The sequence below is a fragment of the Melanerpes formicivorus genome, unplaced genomic scaffold, assembly GCF_026170545.1.
Source record: "Melanerpes formicivorus ecotype bairdi unplaced genomic scaffold, bMelFor1.0.p_v2 SCAF_3, whole genome shotgun sequence".
NCBI classification, from domain to species: domain Eukaryota; kingdom Metazoa; phylum Chordata; class Aves; order Piciformes; family Picidae; genus Melanerpes; species Melanerpes formicivorus.
This window is the reverse complement of record NW_027142355.1, coordinates 216,427-234,062: the sequence shown is the minus strand read 5'-3', so window position 1 is coordinate 234,062 and position 17,636 is coordinate 216,427. Positions and strand designations below refer to the sequence as shown.

Below are 17,636 nucleotides of genomic sequence, written 5' to 3'. Positions count from 1 at the left end.
TGACCTGTGCTGGATTCTATGCTCCTGCTCTGGCCGGGTGCTTGGACTGGAAGCTCTCCTTCCAACCTCTAGCGTCCTGTGTTATATATATTCCAACCCCTCCTGGATGTATTTCTGTGTGGACTCCCCTGGGTGATGCTGCTCTGGCAGGAAGGTTGGACTAGACCTCCAGAGGTCCTTTGCAACTCCTAACCCTCTGTGATGCTGTATGAAATGCTACCCACCACACTGAGCATGAAGTGGGGGGGGAGGGGGAAGGGATTTCACCATTGCTGTTATGATGATTATTATATTGCCAATAGCGGCTGTGGAGACTCAGTGTCCGTGATTACAGTTTCTGCTTCCACAGTCAGCTCTCAGCAAAGGAAATTCCAGCTTGCAAACAGTTTGCAGATGTTTGAGGCTACACTCATTAAAAACACATTGTCAGGTCCAACTGGGAACAAAATGCAAGCTGGCAAAAGCCTTACAAGGCTGTTGTGGCTCCTTGCTTGTGTTTTGATTCCGGTGCAGGCAGCCTCCCAAATTGATTATGTTTCCATTGTGCATTCCCCACCAACAAACAGTGCCACCACTCTGCCAGTCCACAATCACTGCACGCATTCACACTATTTGGAAATACAACATAAAAGGTGCTTTTATTGTGGCTTTTGATAGCATGAAATTGATAGGTTGGCTTCAAATCAGGTTTTCATACTGCTTTCGACTGCCGTGGAACTTGGTCACGTAAATACTGCCCCCGCAGCCTACCTGCCTCTCTGCGACTAGGAACTGCTGGGGAGAGCACAACAGAGGGCTGCAAGGATGATGAAGGGACTGGAGCATCCCTCTGATGAGGAAAGGCTGAGACACTTGGGGCTGTTTAGTCTGGAGAAGGGAAGGCTGAGAGGGAACCTTATCAATGCCTACAAACATCTGGAGGGTGGCTGTCAGGACTATGGAGCCAGGCTCTTGTCAGAGATACCCAGTGACAGGATGAAGACATGAACTCAAGCAGAGGAAATTTCACTTCAACATGAGAAAGCACTTTTTCCCTGTGAGGCAGCACTGGAACAGGCAGCCCAGGGGGGCTGTGGAGTCTCCTTTAGAGATCCTCAGACTCACCTGGACATGTTCCTGCATGACCTGCCCTATGTGGTACTGCCTGGCAGCAGGGTTGGACTCCAACTCCGGAGGTCCCCTTCAACCCCTAGCAATCTATGATTCATTCACCACCCAGGGGCTCAGCTGCCTGCAAGCCAGGGTCCAGCTCTGGTGTTGCCTAGCTGTGTAAGTTAGGAAGAAGTTCTATACAGAGAGAGTGATTGCCCATTGGAATGGGCTGCCTGGGGAGGTGGTGCAGTCACCATCACTGGAGGTGTTCAGGAGGAGATTTGATGGGGTGCTTGGTGCCATGGGTTAGTTGTTCAGGTGGGTTGGATTGGTTGATGGGTTGGACACAATGATCTAGAAGGTCTCTTCCAACCTGGTCTATTCTACGTAATTCTAAAACTACTGCAGGAGAGCTATGAGAAAGCCTAGCAGCAGATAACAGCAGGAATGTCACAGAGGTTAAGACTGTCAAGCCAACATCTGCATTGCCTCGGGGGGTCAAGAAGGAAAAACCAAGACAAAGGGATAAAACCACAGAGAGCTTAGCTGACCCCACTAGGAATGATCACCCCCAACCATCACCACCATCAGTGTCATCAGAGCTGGTGGAAGACAGCAGCTCAGCAACTCTGAGGGCCTGGTAAAAGAAGCCATGCAGGACAATCCTTCCTCACCAACCACCACCTGCCAGAAGAGCAAAGGTTGGGAGCAATGGGGAGCACCTGACACTGAGCCTAGCAGCTCAGCAACTCCCAGGTAGCTTTTGTGTGCATTACCAAACTTGAGAACAAGAGGGAATGGCCTCAACCTGCCCCTGGGGAGGTTCAGACTGGACATCAGGAAAGCTTTTTTTCAGGCAAGAGTGGTGAGGGCTTGGAATGCGCTGCCCAGGGAGGTGGTGGAGTCCCCAAGGCTGGCTGTGTTTGCAGGTGGTTTGGCTGTGGTGCTTGGGCCTGTGGTTTAGGGGTGAGCTTTGCAGAGTAGGGCTCTGGGTTGGCCTTGGTGATCCTGAGGCTCTTTCCCAACCTGAATGTCTCTGTGATTTCTGCGGCTCTAACACTTCTGAGTGCATCCAGCTTTAGGAATCCTTTTTAAGCTGAGCCCAAATGAGCCGAGGAGGGGCTGTGACAGGCCAACAGCACAGCTCCCTCCCTCCTTGGCAAAGCCAGTAAGTGAACAGACACTAAACATGTAAGTCACACTCGCTCTGAGGGCTTACCAAGACGTCTGTTTCCCCTGCAATCAGTGCATTTCACTCAGCACAGGGCCTGGGCTGGGCCACACCAGGCCCTTGTGCACTGCCAGGCGCTGATTTGATTTTCATTCCACCGCACTGACGGCAAAGTCATTTATCTTTCTCCGGCTCCCGGTCTCCTTTTATCTTTTTTCTTATGCTTCTGTATTTTTCCTCTCTCCTGCAGTGTTGCTGAATGCTGATGAGCACAAAATGGTACAAAACTACAGACAAGCCTCTTTCAGATTAAAAGCCCAGGCCTGGAAGGTCCAACTTTCTTCCCTCTCCGAGCTCCCAAAGAAGCTGCCCCTTTGGCATTGTCCAGCTGCAGAATGAGCAGCTCAGGGCTTCACTTCCTCTTCTCCTCTACAACAGACAGGCTCTCAAACAAGGATGGGAGATTTCTTTCAGGGTTCTAATATGCTCTCTATGAAGAAGAGAAATTTTCTTCCTGTCACCACAGCCCTGGATGTTTGAACAAAATATCAAGAAACCAAACCAAAACTGCTTGCTGGAAGGTGTCCAGAGAAGGGCCACGAGGAGGAGCAGAGGGCTGGAGCTGCTCTGCTCTGAGGACAGACTGAGGGAGTTGGGGTTGTGCAGTCTGGAGAAGAGAAGGCACTGAGAAGACCTGATTGTGGCCTTGCAGTATCTGAAGGGGGCTCCAAGAAAGCTGGGGAGGGACTTTTGAGGGTGTCAGGGAGGGATAGGACTGGGGGGATGGAGTAAAACTAGAAGTGGGGAGATTCAGATTGGATGTGAGGAAGAAGTTGTTCCCCATGAGGGTGGTGAGAGACTGGCACAGGTTGCCCAAGGTGGTGGAAGCCTCATGCCTGGAGGTGTTTGCAGCCAGGCTGGATGTGGCTGTGAGCAGCCTGCTGTAGTGTGAGGTGTCCCTGCCCATGGCAGGGGGCTTGGGACTGGCTGATCCTTGAGGTCCCTTCCAGCCCTGACAATTTTTCCTTTGGTTTGGTTTGTTTCACTCAATGTGCTGCATTTGTAGACCAGCAGCATTCCATCTAAATCAGGAAAACTAGAGATAAAAAGAAGAAACAAAACCTACCTAGTGTTTTAGTACTCAGCCTTTAAGTGTGTTAGCATCTCACCAGGGACAGGCAAGCAAGTGACATTTTCAATTCTCCAGCTGACCTTGCCATTCTCAGTTTGTTAGTACTGAATCAAGACTGCCTTCACTCTCCTTCCCATCAAAACACAACCAAAATATTTAGCATCATGACAGCAAATACATTCCTTAGATCCTTCTTGAAACAAAGCAGAACGTTTCATCTCACAGCAATACAGAACAATACGGGTTGGAAGGGACCCCTACAGATCAGCTAAGTCCAACCTTAGTGCTAGAGCAGCTTCACCTAGAGCAGCTTACACTGACCAAACCCTCTGTGCCACATCTCCTGAACTTAGCACACATAGCCATGAGTAGAAGATGCTGCAGGTGAATCTCATGCCATCAGGTGTTTGGCTGGCAAAATGGCCACTGAAATTTAACATAGAATCATAGAATTGCAAGGTTGGAAGGGACCTCAAGGAGCAGCCAGTTCCAAGCCCCCTGCCATGGCCAGGGACACCTCACACTACAGCAGGTTGCTCACAGCCACATCCAGCCTGGCTGCAAACACCTCCAGGAAGGAGGCTTCCACCACCTCCCTGGGCAACCTGTGCCAGGCTCTCACCACCCTCATGGGGAACGACTTCTTCCTCACAGCCAATCTCAATCTACCCATTTCTAGTTCTGCTCCATCCTATCACTCCCTGACACCCTCAAAAGTCCCTCCCCAGCTTTCTTGGAGCCCCCTTCAGATACTGCAAGGCCACAATCAGGTCTTCTCTTCTCCAGACTGCACAACCCCAACTCCCTCAGTCTGTCCTCAGAGCAGAGCAGCTCCAGCCCTCTGCTCATCCTCATGGCCCTTCTCTGGACACCTTCCAGCACCCCCAGCTCCTTCAGCAAGTGCAATGCAACACACACAGGGGAGAAAATAACCACGGACTATCCATACACAGTACCAAAGTACAAATTAGCTATATCCAAGGGAAGAATTCTCTTGACTCACTGTGGACAGCTCTCTGAAAATGTCAGCTCAGGATTCAGCAGATACTCAACAGGCAGCACAAGGTTACAAGTGATCAAGGAAGGAATAAAACCCAAACCATTATTATGCCACAGAACAAAGTCCATCACAGGAACGTTGGCAGTTGTAGGACCACCTCCCTCTTTTGCTCAGTATTTCAAAGCAGGCACTGTAGGATTTAAAAGGCACAGAGAGAGGTGATAAGAATAAGAAGATATGGGAAGGGAATCCCACACAAGAAGAGATTAAGTGGTTTCTGAGCTTTGAAAAAGGACAGCTAAACCATGTATGAAATCAGGGCTGGTAAACAAGTACCAAAGGAACTACCGCTCACTGAGCATCACAGGAAGAGGAGAGGGCAAACCAGTGCCAGCCTGGAATAAATGCATTTAAGCAGATGAGACACAAGTAAAGTCTTGTTGCCCCCAGTTGTCACAGGGAGCAGAGTGCAGCAGCTTCCAGCACAGATAATGTCCCTACACAAAGGGCAGAGCCTCTGCAGGCTGTGAAGGCAGTGACCCATGCAGAACTCCAAGGCAGGGCACTGAGAGCTGGACTCTGGGAGTAATAGTTCACTGGTTGTCATCTCTAAACTGGGCTCCATATAGGACTGGGTAAAATATTTGTCTCTGTGCTTACAGCAAGCATAAGGAGTTGGTTTTTAAAGGACTGGAAAAGAGTATTTCTGTTCCATCTAACACAGGACTTGAAGGCCACTCTGGGGCTCTTAACCGTGGGTCCCTCGCACAGGGCCTTTTCCTAGTGGATAAGAGAAGTCATTTTTACCTCCAATTATAGCAACCAACACAGCCAAGAAATAGCTGCTAAGCTGTTCTTAATGATCAGGAAGATGGGGAACAGAGAGAGAGCTGGTAAAACACCTCACTCCTCTGGAGGGTCTCACTTGTGATTCACACACACCAAGCCCCAGGCATTAACGTCTTCACCTGAGCCACAAGGAGAGCAGCTTGGATTTGGCAGTGACACCTCCCCCAGCAAGGTGACTCCTCTGTCACACCACAAGTCACACAGTGGCAAAACACTTTCACAGGCAGTTTCATACTGTTCTTACTCCTCACTTATGATGGGATGCCCCTGGAAAAGGTGTGGTGGGTTGAAGATTCATCCCCAGCATAAAACTGCCAGAGCAGCTCAGCTGGAAGCAAATGGAGCTGTATTTACAAGCAAAACTACAATCTGAAACAAAATGCAATGGCTATGGACAAAATCTATGATATTTACAGGCACCTACAATTTATGAACAGCACAGGAACCACCTAGGGCAAAACCAGGGGAGCTAATGGCTTCCCCCTCCCTGCTTCCTACCTTCTTGTACATGATAGAGGAGAGAAAGAATACAAAGTTCATCAGGTTGGAAAAGACTCCAGAGATCACCCAGTCCAACCTATCACCCAACACCACCTCATCAACTAAGCCATGGCACCAAGTGCCTCATCCAGAGCACAGAGTTGCTTTGTTAGCACTTAGCCAAACCAGGTCAGCAAAGAGCCAGCAGAGACACCAGCCAGAGCAAGGAAGCTGAAAGGAGAAATACTTGGTGTACCTTTCTAAGTTTCACAGAAGGTAACTGTCCCTTGGGGCTGTCTGGAACTTACAGTATTCTCCTTTTTACACCCAACAGGGATTTGTTTACATTCTACCACTATCACTACCTCTATTGCTGGTGGAGGAGAAGCTCAACAGGAGCTCTCAGTGTGCAGCTGCAGCCCGCAAAGCCAATCAGATCCTGGGCTGCATCAGAAGTGTGGCCAGCAGGGCAAGAGAGGTGATTCCCCCCCTCTGCTCAGCTCTGGTGAGACCCCACCTGGAGTACTGCCTCCAGTTCTGGAGCCCCTATTCCAAGAGGGATATGGAGGTGCTGGAACGTGTCCAGAGAAGGGCCACGGGGATGAGCAGAGGGCTGGAGCACCTCTCCTATGGGGACAGACTGAAGGAGTTGGGGCTGTTCAGTCTGCAGAAGAGAAGGCTCCAAGGTGACCTCATTGTGGCCTTCCAGTATCTGAAGGGGGCCTACAGAAGGCTGTGGAGGGACTGCTCAGGATCTCATGTAGTGATAGGACTAGGGGGAATGGAATGAAGCTGGAGGTGGGGAGATTGAAGCTGGAGGTGGGGAGATTCAGGCTGGAGGGGAGGAGGAAGTTCTTCCCCATGAGAGTGGTGAAGCCCTGCAATGTGTTGTCCAGGGAGGTGGTTGAGGCCCCATGCCTGGAGGTGTTTAAGCCCAGGCTGGCTGACGCTCTGGCCAGGCTGATGTAGTGTGGGGTGTCCCTGCCCATGGTAGGGGGGTTGGAACTAGGTGATCCTTGTGGTCCCTTCCAACCCTGACTGGTACTATGATCAGTCCAAGATCTGTGGAAAGCTTTCCAGGCACAGCCTGAAGCTCCCATGAAAGGACGCTGCTGCATTTCCTCCCTCTGCCAAGGGAGATCCATGGGCACACACAGCCTTAGGTCAACAGCTTTTGGGTTTGTTTGGGGTTTTTTGCTAGTGTTCCTGTGGATTATTGCAGTGAACAAGTTCCTGTTCTACATCATCAGATCTGACAGAAATGATAGGGCAGAAGTGTGAGGCGAGGGGAAGAATTCTGTTTGGTAGCAGCTCTCAGCTGTGCTGGGTTACAGGCAACACCAAGCTCCAGCTTAAGGTTTAGCAACATGATTTGAACTCCTGAATGAAAAACAGGGGCTTGGACTGGAAAACAGCAACTCTGAAGTGATTACACACCACAAACTAGCCACTGAAGAGAAAAAAGATAGGCAAATCAGTGGTTAAGGATTAGTAGGCACCAGGGAGCTTGGCTGTCACAGTAGTGCAGCTTCATGAACACAGCCTAGGATCAGTGAACCTGCTCTGCAGCTGAGAAGCACCTTACAGAGCAGACAGATTCTGCAAGGAAATCTATTTTGCTCTTGTCATAGAATCACAGAATTGTTAGGGTTGGAAGGGACCTCAAGGATCAGCCAGTTCCAACCCCCTGCCATGGGCAGGGACACCTCACACTACAGCAGGTTGCCTTAAATGCCTCCAGGGAGGAGGCTTCCACCATCTCCCTGGGCAACCTGTGCCAGTCTCTCACCACCCTCATGGGGAACAACTTCTTCCTAACATCCAATCTCAATCTACCCATTTCTAGTCTTGCTCCATCCCCCCCAGTCCTATCCCTCCCTGACACCCTCTAAAGTCCCTCCCCAGCTTTCTTGTAGCCCCCTTCAGACGCTGGAAGGCCACAAGAAGGTCTCCTCAGAGCCTTCTCTTCTCCAGACTACACACCCCCAACTCTCTCAGTCTATCTTCATAGGAGATGAGCTCCAAGCCCTCTGCTCGTCCTCGTGGCCCTAGACTTCCCCAGGCAGATACTGTGAATTATCCTTGTACTGGTGAGTTCAGCTGAGGACTAGGTTGTACCACTAAATGCATTTAAAGATGCTGCTGAAGCACATAGATGGGGACAAAAGAGTACCCAGGATATTGCTGCTTAGCCCTCAGCCCCTGAATAATGCAGCTATGAAACCAGGCAACTCTGCACTCCCAGCTGCACTATGATTCACTGCTCCTTTTTATCCTCACAATCCTTCATGGTGGTGTAATCACTCCCAGTCATGGGTGACTCATCAAAGTATTTTGTAGTAAAGACAAATGTTCCAATGTGCCCTATTGGAACCACACAAATTGCCAGCCTTCATTTCCATACCTAAATTGTGCTTGCACTGAGCTTTTTCTGCTGCTCAAGCAGCTCTTACATACAAGCTGGTGAAGCAGTTGGAAGTTGTTTCTGAACAAGGAGTCCCAAGCTTTCTGAAAGACAGCCTTCATCTCCTTTCACTTTCTCAAGCCTCTTCATGCTTTCCACATCACTCTGAAAATGTTTGCACTGGCTTCTTAGCTTTAAGCTACCAATAAAGCTCCTCAGATGCCTCACATTTCCTGTGGCCAGAAGCTAGTGTAACTCAGCTTGGCAGACAAATCACACAGTGCACCACACAGCAACTCTGAATGGCCAGGCTTCTCTGTATCCCCACCAGCCAAGTGATACAGACACACAGGATCCCAGGATGTTAGAGGGTTGAAAGGGACCTCTGGAGATCTCTGAGTCCAACCTCCTGCCAGAGCAGGAGCATAGAATCCAGCACAGGTCACACAGGAACACATCCAGACAGGCATGGAAAGGCTCCACAGGAGACTCCACAATCTCTCTGGGCAGCCTGCTCCAGGGCTCTGGGATCCTCACAGTGCACAAGTTCCTCCTCCTGCTGAGGTGGAACCTCCTGTGTTGGAGTTTCCACCTATTGCCCCTTGTCCTATCCCAGGGCACAAGTGAGCAGAGGCTGTCCCTGTCCCTTCCTTCCTGACCCCCAGCCCACAGCTATTGATAGACATTATAATAAACCTTTATTAGAATAAACCTTTATTAGAATAAACCAAACCAGGTTGGAAGAGACCTTCAAGATCATCATGTCCAACCCATCAACCAATCCAACCCACCCAAACAGCTAACCCATGGCACCAAGCACCCCATTAAGTCTCCTCCTGAACACCTCCAATGATGGCGACTCCACCAACTCCCCAGGCAGCCCATTCCAATGGGCAATCACTCTTTCTGTATAGAACTTCTTCCTAACATCCAACCTGAACCTCCCCTGGCGCAGCCTGAGACTGTGTCCTCTTGTTCTGGTACTGGCTGCCTGGGAGAAGAGACCAACCTCTGCCTGTCTACAACCTCCCTTCAGGTAGTTGTAGAGAGCAAGAAGGTCACTCCTGAGTCTCCTCTTCTCCAGGCTAAGCAACCCCAGCTCCCTCAGCCTCTCCTCACAGGGCTGTGTTCCAAACCCCTCACCAACTTTGTTGCTCTTCTCTGGACTCGTTCCAGCAAGTCAACATCCTTCCTAAACTGAGGGGCCCAGAACTGGACACAGGACTCAAGGTGTGGCCTAACCAGTGCAGTGGACAGGGGCAGAATGACCTCCCTGCTCCTGCTGGCCACACTCTTCTTGATGCAGGCCAGGATGCCATTGGCCCTCTTGGCTGCCTGGGCACACTGCAGGCTCATGTTCAGCCTACCCTCGACCAGCACCCCCAGGTCCCTCTCTGCCTGCCTGCTCTCAGCCACTCTGACCCCAGCCTGTAGCTCTGCATGGGGTGGTTGTGGCCAATGTGCAGAACCTGGCACTTGGATGTGTTAAATCTCCTGCCCTTGGCCTCTGCCCATCTGTCCAGCCTGTCGAGGTCCCTCTGCAGAGTCTCTCAACCCTCCAGCAGATCAACTCCTGCCCCCAGCTTGGTGTCATCAGCAAATTTACTGATGATGGACTCAATGCCCTCATCCAGATCATCAATAAAGATGTTAAAGAGCACAGGACCCAGCACTGATCCTTGGGGCACACCACTGGTGCCTGGCTGCCAGCTGGCTGTGGCACCATTCACCACCACTCTCTGGGCTCGGCCTCCAGCCAGTTCCTAACCCATCGCAGTGTGCTCCCGTCCAAGCCATGGGCTGACAGCTTGGCCAGGAGTTTGCTATGGGGGACAGTGTCAAAGGCCTTGCTGAGGTCCAGGTAGACTACATTGATCTGATCCCTCTCAGTATTCTCCTCTCCAGACTAAACAGCCCCAGGGCTCTCAGCCTCTCCTCCCCAGGCAGTGCTGCAGTCCCTTCAGCATCCTTGGAGCCCTCCCTTGGACTCTCTCCATCAGATCCCTGTCCCTCCTGAACTGGGGAGCCCAGAGCTGGATGCAATATTCCAGGTGAGGTCTCAGCAGGGCAGAGGAGAGAGGAAGGAGGACCTCCCTGGCTCTGCTGGACACAGTCTCCTTGCTTGGGTATGAAAAGGCAAATAAGCTTTGCAGCTGCTGTTGGTTTGTGCCTGTTCCTGCAGCTCCTCCCTGCTTGCCAAAGATCACAGAATGGTAGGGGTTGGATGGGATCTCTAGAAATCATCGAGTCCACCCTGCCTGACACAGCAGGTCTACCTAGAACTGCTTCCTCAGCTCCAGTCTAACCCTGCTTTCCCTCAGCATCCAACCATTCCCCCTTGTCCTGTCTCTAGAGACCCTTGTGAAGGGTCCCTCTGCAGCCTTCCTGGAGGATCCCTTCAGGCATTGGAGGGCAGCTCTAGGGTCCCCCCAGAGGCTTCTCTAGGCTGGGCACCCCCAGCTCTCTCAGCCTGTCCTCATGGCAAAGGTGTTGCAGCCTCCTCATAGCAGAGGTTCATTTTTGTGGCCCTCCTCTGGACCGAACTCTGTGTCCTTCCTATGATGGGGACACCAGAAGGCTCAGAGCCACCTAATCTAGTGGAGGATGTCCCTGCTGACTGCAGGGGTGCTGGACTTGATGACCTTTCGAGGTCCCTCCCAACCCAAACTATTCTATGATTCTAAAGGAGATCACCCAGGTGGAGTCACCATCCCTGGAGGGGTTCAAGAAACATAACTTTGGGCCATGGTTTAATGGCCATGGCGGTGTGGGGTTGATGGTTGGACTTGATGATCCTAAGAGGTCTTTTCCAACACAAACAATTGCATGGTGCCAGCAGAAACCTCTGCTAGGAACTCCTTCAAATGAAACAAAGGGAAGGGAGAAGAAATAACAGGCACTCCCTTCCCAAAACCCAACTAGAAGAGCAAGGTCTTTAACTCAAACAGGAAGGCAAACACACACCTGCTGTGCATCACAGATGCACACTCTCTGTGCAACTAGCTGGGCAAATATTTGCATGAATACAGCTTGAGCTTGACAAGGGAAGGCTTCCAAACAAGGGCAGAATGCTGCTGCTGCTATTTCTGTTCAGCACAGAAGGGTGATGGAGTAAAATTACTGTGAACTGAAATATAGATGGTGTTGGGGGACAGGTTGGACTTGATGATCTTGAAGATCTTTTCCAAGCTGGTTAATTCTGTATATCAGACACTGCCTGGGATCACTCCCTGCTTGTACTCCAGAGCATGCTGCCCAGGGGGGTTGTGGAGTCTCCCTCCCTGGAGGGATTCAAGCCCTGCCTGGATGTGTTCCTGTGTGATCTGCTCTACGTGCTCCTGCCCTGGCAACGGGTTGGGCTGGATAAGCTTCAAGGTCCCTTCCAGCCCCTAGCATTCTGTGAGGCATGCTTTTAGCACATTTGAAGCACATGGAATTGCCAAGGCATGAAAAACAAAGGTTAATGAAGAGAAACAAATCAGGAAGCAGAGAATTGGGCCCTAGGAATATTTTGGTTTAGTGTCACCACAACACAACCCACTCCACCCCCACCATTTTTGCACCCATCCCAAAGCTGGGAGCAAGACCCTCACCAGCCAAGATACCAGCCAGAGGAGCTCAGCCCCAGTGAGAAAGCCCAGGCAGCACCCAGGGATGATATCAGAATGGTCATCAATTGTCTGCCTAGCTAACCAGGGGGCCACTAGGCCCCCCGGCCTTTGTTGTCACCACCACCAACACCCAGTGTGCACCAGGGGCACTCACATGGGAAGAGAGGAGGATCCTCCAGCCCAGATGGGCTCAGCTTAGGGATCCTGACTTTCCTGGTGGGGATTATAAAGGGTAGTGGGTGGAGAGGGTCAAGTGACCACACCTGGGGTGGGAGGAGACTCCAATAGAGCCCAGGTGCTCTGGGGTTTGAGGGGAAAAAGGGGGAAAATGGGGCAGGTGAGGGACTTCAGGGTGTCAGGTAATGATAGGACTAAGGGGAATGGAAAAAAAATAGAAATGGGTATATTCAGATTGGATGTTAGGAAGATATTCTTCACAGAAAGAGTGATTGGCTGTTGGTCAAGGCAATCCCAGGCACAAATCCGGGCTGGGCAGTGACTGGCTGGAGCTCTGTGTCCAGTTCTGGAGCCTCTCTTCCAGGAAGGCTGTGGAGGTGCTGGAAGGTGTCCAGAGAAGGGCCATGAGGATGAGCAGAGGGCTGGAGCTGCTCTCTTATGAGGACAGACTGAGGGAGTTGGGGTTGTGCAGTCTGCAGAAGAGAAGGCTCTGAGGAGACCTAATTGTGGCCTTCCAGTATCTGAAGGGGGCTACAAGAAGGCTGGGGAGGGACTGCTCAGGATCTCAGGGAGTGATAGGACTAGGGGGAATGGAATGAAGCTGGAGGTGGGGAGATTCAGGCTGGAGGTGAGGAGGAAGTTCTTCCCCATGAGAGTGGTGAAGCCCTGGAATGGGTTGTCCAGGGAGGTGGTTGGGGCCCTGTCCCTGGAGGTGTTTAAGCCCAGGCTGGCTGAGGCTCTGGCCAGGCTGATGTAGTGTGGGGTGTCCCTGCCCATGGCAGGGGGGTTGGAACTAGATGATCCTTGTGGTCCCTTCCAACCCTGACTGATACTATACTATACTATGAATGGGCTGCACAGGGAAGTAGTAGAGTCACTGTCCCTGGAAGTGTTTAAAATAAGACTAGATGAGACACTCAGTGCCATGGTTTAGTTGATTAGATGTTGCTGGGGGATAGGTTGGACTTGATGATCTTGAAGGTCTTTTCCAACCTGGTTGATTCTGTGATTCTGTGAAGTTTGGGCATCACTCTCTTTCCATCATCAGAATTCAATCAGCAGAACTTCAGTAAAAGGAGGAGAATTATTCCTTTAGTAGGGTGGGGCATGGGGGGAATCACAGAACTGTCAGGGCTGGAAGGGACCTCAAGGATCAGCCAGTTCCAACCCCCCTGCCAGGGGCAGGGACACCTCACACTACAGCAGGCTGCTCACAGCCACATCCAGCCTGGCTGCAAACACCTCCAGGCAGGAGGCTTCCACCACCTCCCTGGGCAACCTGTGCCAGGCTCTCACCACCCTCATGGGGAAGAACTTCTTCCTAACCTCCAATTTAACTTCACCTGGCTGTACCAGCTGTGAGTCTCACCCTCCAGAAGTTGCTGTCTTCTCTGACACAGCAGTAGCCAAAAACCCAAGTGTTTATTTTCTGCATGCATATGCATTCATACAGAGGAGTGGAAATGAAGCAGCAAATGTGATCACTCATTGGCATTCCTAGACACAGCTTTGGGCTTCTGTTTGAATTATTCAGGTTGACCCCCTCCCCCCCCCCCCCCAGAAAAAGAATCAACCTGTCTCACCAGATATAAATCAGCCTCCACCACCCCCCCATTGTATTTAAAGGGTAACAATGAATTTACTCCAAAACACTACAGCATTTTAAACATACAGCAAGAGTTTTCAGTCACACCACACCAGGATGGACTGCTGTTCAGTGACAGACTGGGATTTAATGAGCCACAGAAACAGGGGGGCTGCAGAGCCACAACCACCACATGCAAAGGATTCAGTAGGCATACTTCCTTCGTGGAAATTATTCCATTTTCCTTCTTCCTTCTTCACTTTTATCCCCTTCTCCTTCTACATCCTCCACCTTTTATTCCCTTCTGCTACCTTCATCAACTCAAGTACTCCTTGCTGCCTGGAGGGTACGAATCATAACTGAGGTCCCAGGCTGCAGTGACTAACCAAGCCAACCACTGCTCCTGGGGTTAAGGTGAGAGGGAATGCAGTGTGGTGAATGGTGCCACAGCCAGCTGGCAGCCAGGCACCAGTGGTGTGCCCCAAGGATCAGTGCTGGGCCATGTACTCTTTAACATCTTTATTGATGATCTGGATGAGGGCATTGAGTCCATCAGCAGTAAATTTGCAGATGACACCAAGCTGGGGGCAGGAGTTGATCTGCTGGAGGGTTGAGAGGCTCTGCAGAGGGACCTCAACAGGCTGGACAGATGGGCAAGAGTCCAAGGGCAGGAGATTGAACACATCCAAGTGCCAGGTGCTGCACATTGGCCACAGCAACCCTATGCAGTGCTACAGGCTGGGGTCAGAGTGGCTGAGAGCAGGCAGGCAGAGAGGGACCTGGGGGTGCTGGTTGATGGTAGGCTGAACATGAGCCTGCAGTGTGCCCAGGCAGCCAAGAGGGCCAATGGAATCCTGGCCTGCATCAGGAACAGTGTGGCCAGCAGGAGCAGGGAGGTCATTCTGCCCCTGGACACTGCACTGGTTAGGCTGCACCTCAAGTCCTGTGTCCAGTTCTGGGCTCCTCAGTTTAGGAAGGAGGTTGACTTGCTGGAACAAGTCCAGAGAAGGGCAACGAAGTTGGTGAGGGGTTTGGAACACAGCCCTGTGAGGAGAGGCTGAGGGAGCTGGGGTTGCTTAGCCTGGAGAGGGGGAGACTCAGGGGTGACCTCACTGCTCTCTACAACTACCTGAAGGGAGGTTGTAGACAGGCAGAGGTTGGTCTCTTCTCCTAGGCAACCAGTACCAGAACAAGAGGACACAGTCTCAGGCTGTGCCAGGGGAGGTTTAGGTTGGATGTTAGGAAGAAGTTCTACACGGAGAGAGTGATTGCCCATTGGAATGTGCTGCCCAGGGAGGTGGTGGAGTCACCATCACTGGAGGTGTTCAGGAGGAGACTTGATGGGGTGCTTGGTGCCATGGGTTAGTTGATTAGGTGGTGTTGGATGATAGGTTGGACACGATGATCTTGAAGGTCTCTTCCAACCTGGTCTATTCTATTCTATTCTATTCCATTCTATTCCCTCCAGAAGAATCCCCAGGCGATGCTTACAACTACCTTTAGCTTCTTAACCCTCCCCCACTGCAGTCATCCCAAGAAAATAGAGCATCTGTAGTCTCCCTCTGCTCCCACAGTGCCACACAGCTCCACTGTGCCGTGAAACAAAACCATATCATCACTAACTCTTCCTCAGGATAATCCACTGTAGGAGAACTTCCTCTTCTTCATTTTTTTTAATACACTTCAGGTCATTTACTCTTCAAAGAGAAACATAATCTCCTTTCAAATTACACTGTTCCAAATAAGAAGATAACAGAGCTCAGTTCTCTCTTGCTTCTATGTCTCACCAGCACGCAGCAGCCAGAGAGCTGCCAGGGAGGAACAGTGGAGGATCTCCTAAGGGCAATGTTCAGTGGAACCTGGCCAGGGCAGCTGGTTCTCTGCCACCTGTCCCCTCTGCACTGCACCAGAAGGTGGCCAGGGGAGGGGGCTACACGCTGGACTCAAGGAGCTGGGCAGTTGCAACAGCTGCTAGGAGAGGCGATAAAGCCAAGGGCAAGGCTCCCATCCGCATCGTGGTCAAGCCTCAGCCTGGCTCTCCCCACAGCTGCGAGCACGTGAGGGCAGCAGGTGCCAGGCCGGACCCCGCAGAAGCACACAGACACTGTGAAGCTGTGCCACCCTGGCACCTGATGGAGAGTCTGCAGAAGAGGTGCCTGGAGTGTGAAAGCACCCTGCTGCTAGAATTAGACAGTCTTGTTAACCCTGTTGTGGCAGTTTCAGGCTGATGCCTGGGGAAGTTAGGGGCAGACGTTAGTCAGTTAGAGGGCAGAAAGGCTCTGCAGAGGGACCTTGACCGACTAGACAGATGGGCAGAGTCCAATGGGATGGCATTCAACAAGTCCAAGTGCCAGGTGCTGCACTTTGGCTACGGCAACCCCATGCAGAGCTACAGGCTGGGGTCAGAGTGGCTGAGAGCTCCCAAACAGAGAGGGACCTGGGGCTGCTGATTGACAGCTGCCTAAACATGAGCCAGCAGTGTGCCCAGGCAGCCAAGAGGACCAATGGCATCCTGGCCTGCATTAGGAATAGTGTGGCCAGCAGGAGCAGGGAGGTCATTGTGCCCCTGTACTCTGCATTGGTTAGGCTGCACCTTGAGTCCTGTGTCCAGTTCTGGGCCCCTCAGTTTAGGAAAGATGTTGAGTTGCTGGAATGTGACCAGAGAAGGGCAAGAAGGCTGGGGAGGGGTCTGGAGCACAGCCCTGTGAGGAGAGGCTGAGGGAGCTGGGGTTGCTTAGCCTGGAGAAGAGGAGGCTCAGGGGAGACCTCATTGCTCTCCACAACTGCCTGAAGAGAGGTTGTAGCCAGGTGAGGGTTGGTCTCTTCTCCCAGGCAACCAGCACCAGAACAAGGGGACACAGTCTCAAGCTGTGTCAGGGGAGGTTTAGGCTGGAGGTGAGGAGAAAGTTCTTCACCAAGCGAGTCATTCATCATTGGGATGTGCTGCCCAGGGAGGTGGTGGAGTCACCATCCCTGGAGGTGTTCAAGAGGGGATTGGATGTGGCACTTGGTGCCATGGTGTAGTCATGGGGTCTGTGTTGATGGGTTGGACTCGATGATCCTCGAGGTCTCTTCCAACCTTGGCAACACTGTGTGATACTGTGAACTTCCCACAGATCTGGAGTGGAAAGTGGCAGAAAGTGGAAGGAATCACCTCTGGGTGTAAAGGCAAGATAATGATAAGGTCTACATGATCCTCTGGGGCTGATAAACAACACAAAGTTCATTGTATTAACGAATTTCTCTTCCTTTTTTGGCTCCTTCACCCTAGCTGATACCAGCTGGTGGCTTTTGCTTGGCTGTTGCTGACCTTGGCTGCATTCTTCTTGTGGCTAAGTAACTAACAGCCACTCTCTGCCCTTCCCACTCTCTTTTCACTTGTACAGGGGGGGAAGGGGAGTTCATGTATCTAGATTGTAGTTTTGCTTGTAAATAGAGCTCCATTTGCTTCCAACTGAGCTGCTCTGGCAATTTTATTCTGGAGGGGTGTTCTCCAAATTAGTCAGGGGGTGATGTGAACCCAACACACCTAGGGACACCTTTGTAGTAAACTAAACAGACCAAGTCTTCTGCCAGCACACAGGAGGCTTACACCACAAACCACAGAGCCTTTCCTCTACTCCAGGCAGCAAAAAAGTATTGGGACAAAGGTAAAAATAAGATGTCATTTGTGCAGGCTTTTCAACACAAACACACACAAAATCAGGCAGAGGGAAGCCCAAAAGGTAAATGTTATGGATGCTTAACTGCCTGGAAAGGAGGAGCTGGCAATCATTATAGCACCACAGCACATTAGAGGTGGGAAAGGACCTCCAGAGATCACCTAGTCCAACCCCCCTGCCAGAGCAGCAGCACCCAGGGGAGGCTGCGCAGGAATGCATCCAGGTGGGGTTGGAAAGGCTCCAGAGAAGGAGACTCCACAACCTCTCTGGGCAGCCTGCTCCAGGGCTCCAACACCCTCACACCAAAGAAGTTTCTCCTCATCTTGAGCTGAAACCTTCTCTGGTCAAGTTTGTCTCCATTGCTCCTTGGCTTATTGCTGTGCACCACCCACAAGAGCTTGGCCCCCTCCACTTGACCCCCAGCCCTCAGCTCTTGATAGACATTGATCAGATCCCTCTCAGCCTTCTCTTCT

General features: G+C 51.4%; 1 protein-coding gene across 1 annotated transcript in view; it reads right to left on the bottom strand.

Annotated features, from left to right (window-relative positions):
• Positions 1-17,636, bottom strand: part of TRHDE (thyrotropin releasing hormone degrading enzyme) — a 299,761-nt gene that overhangs the window by 258,613 nt on the left and 23,512 nt on the right. The window lies entirely within an intron of this gene.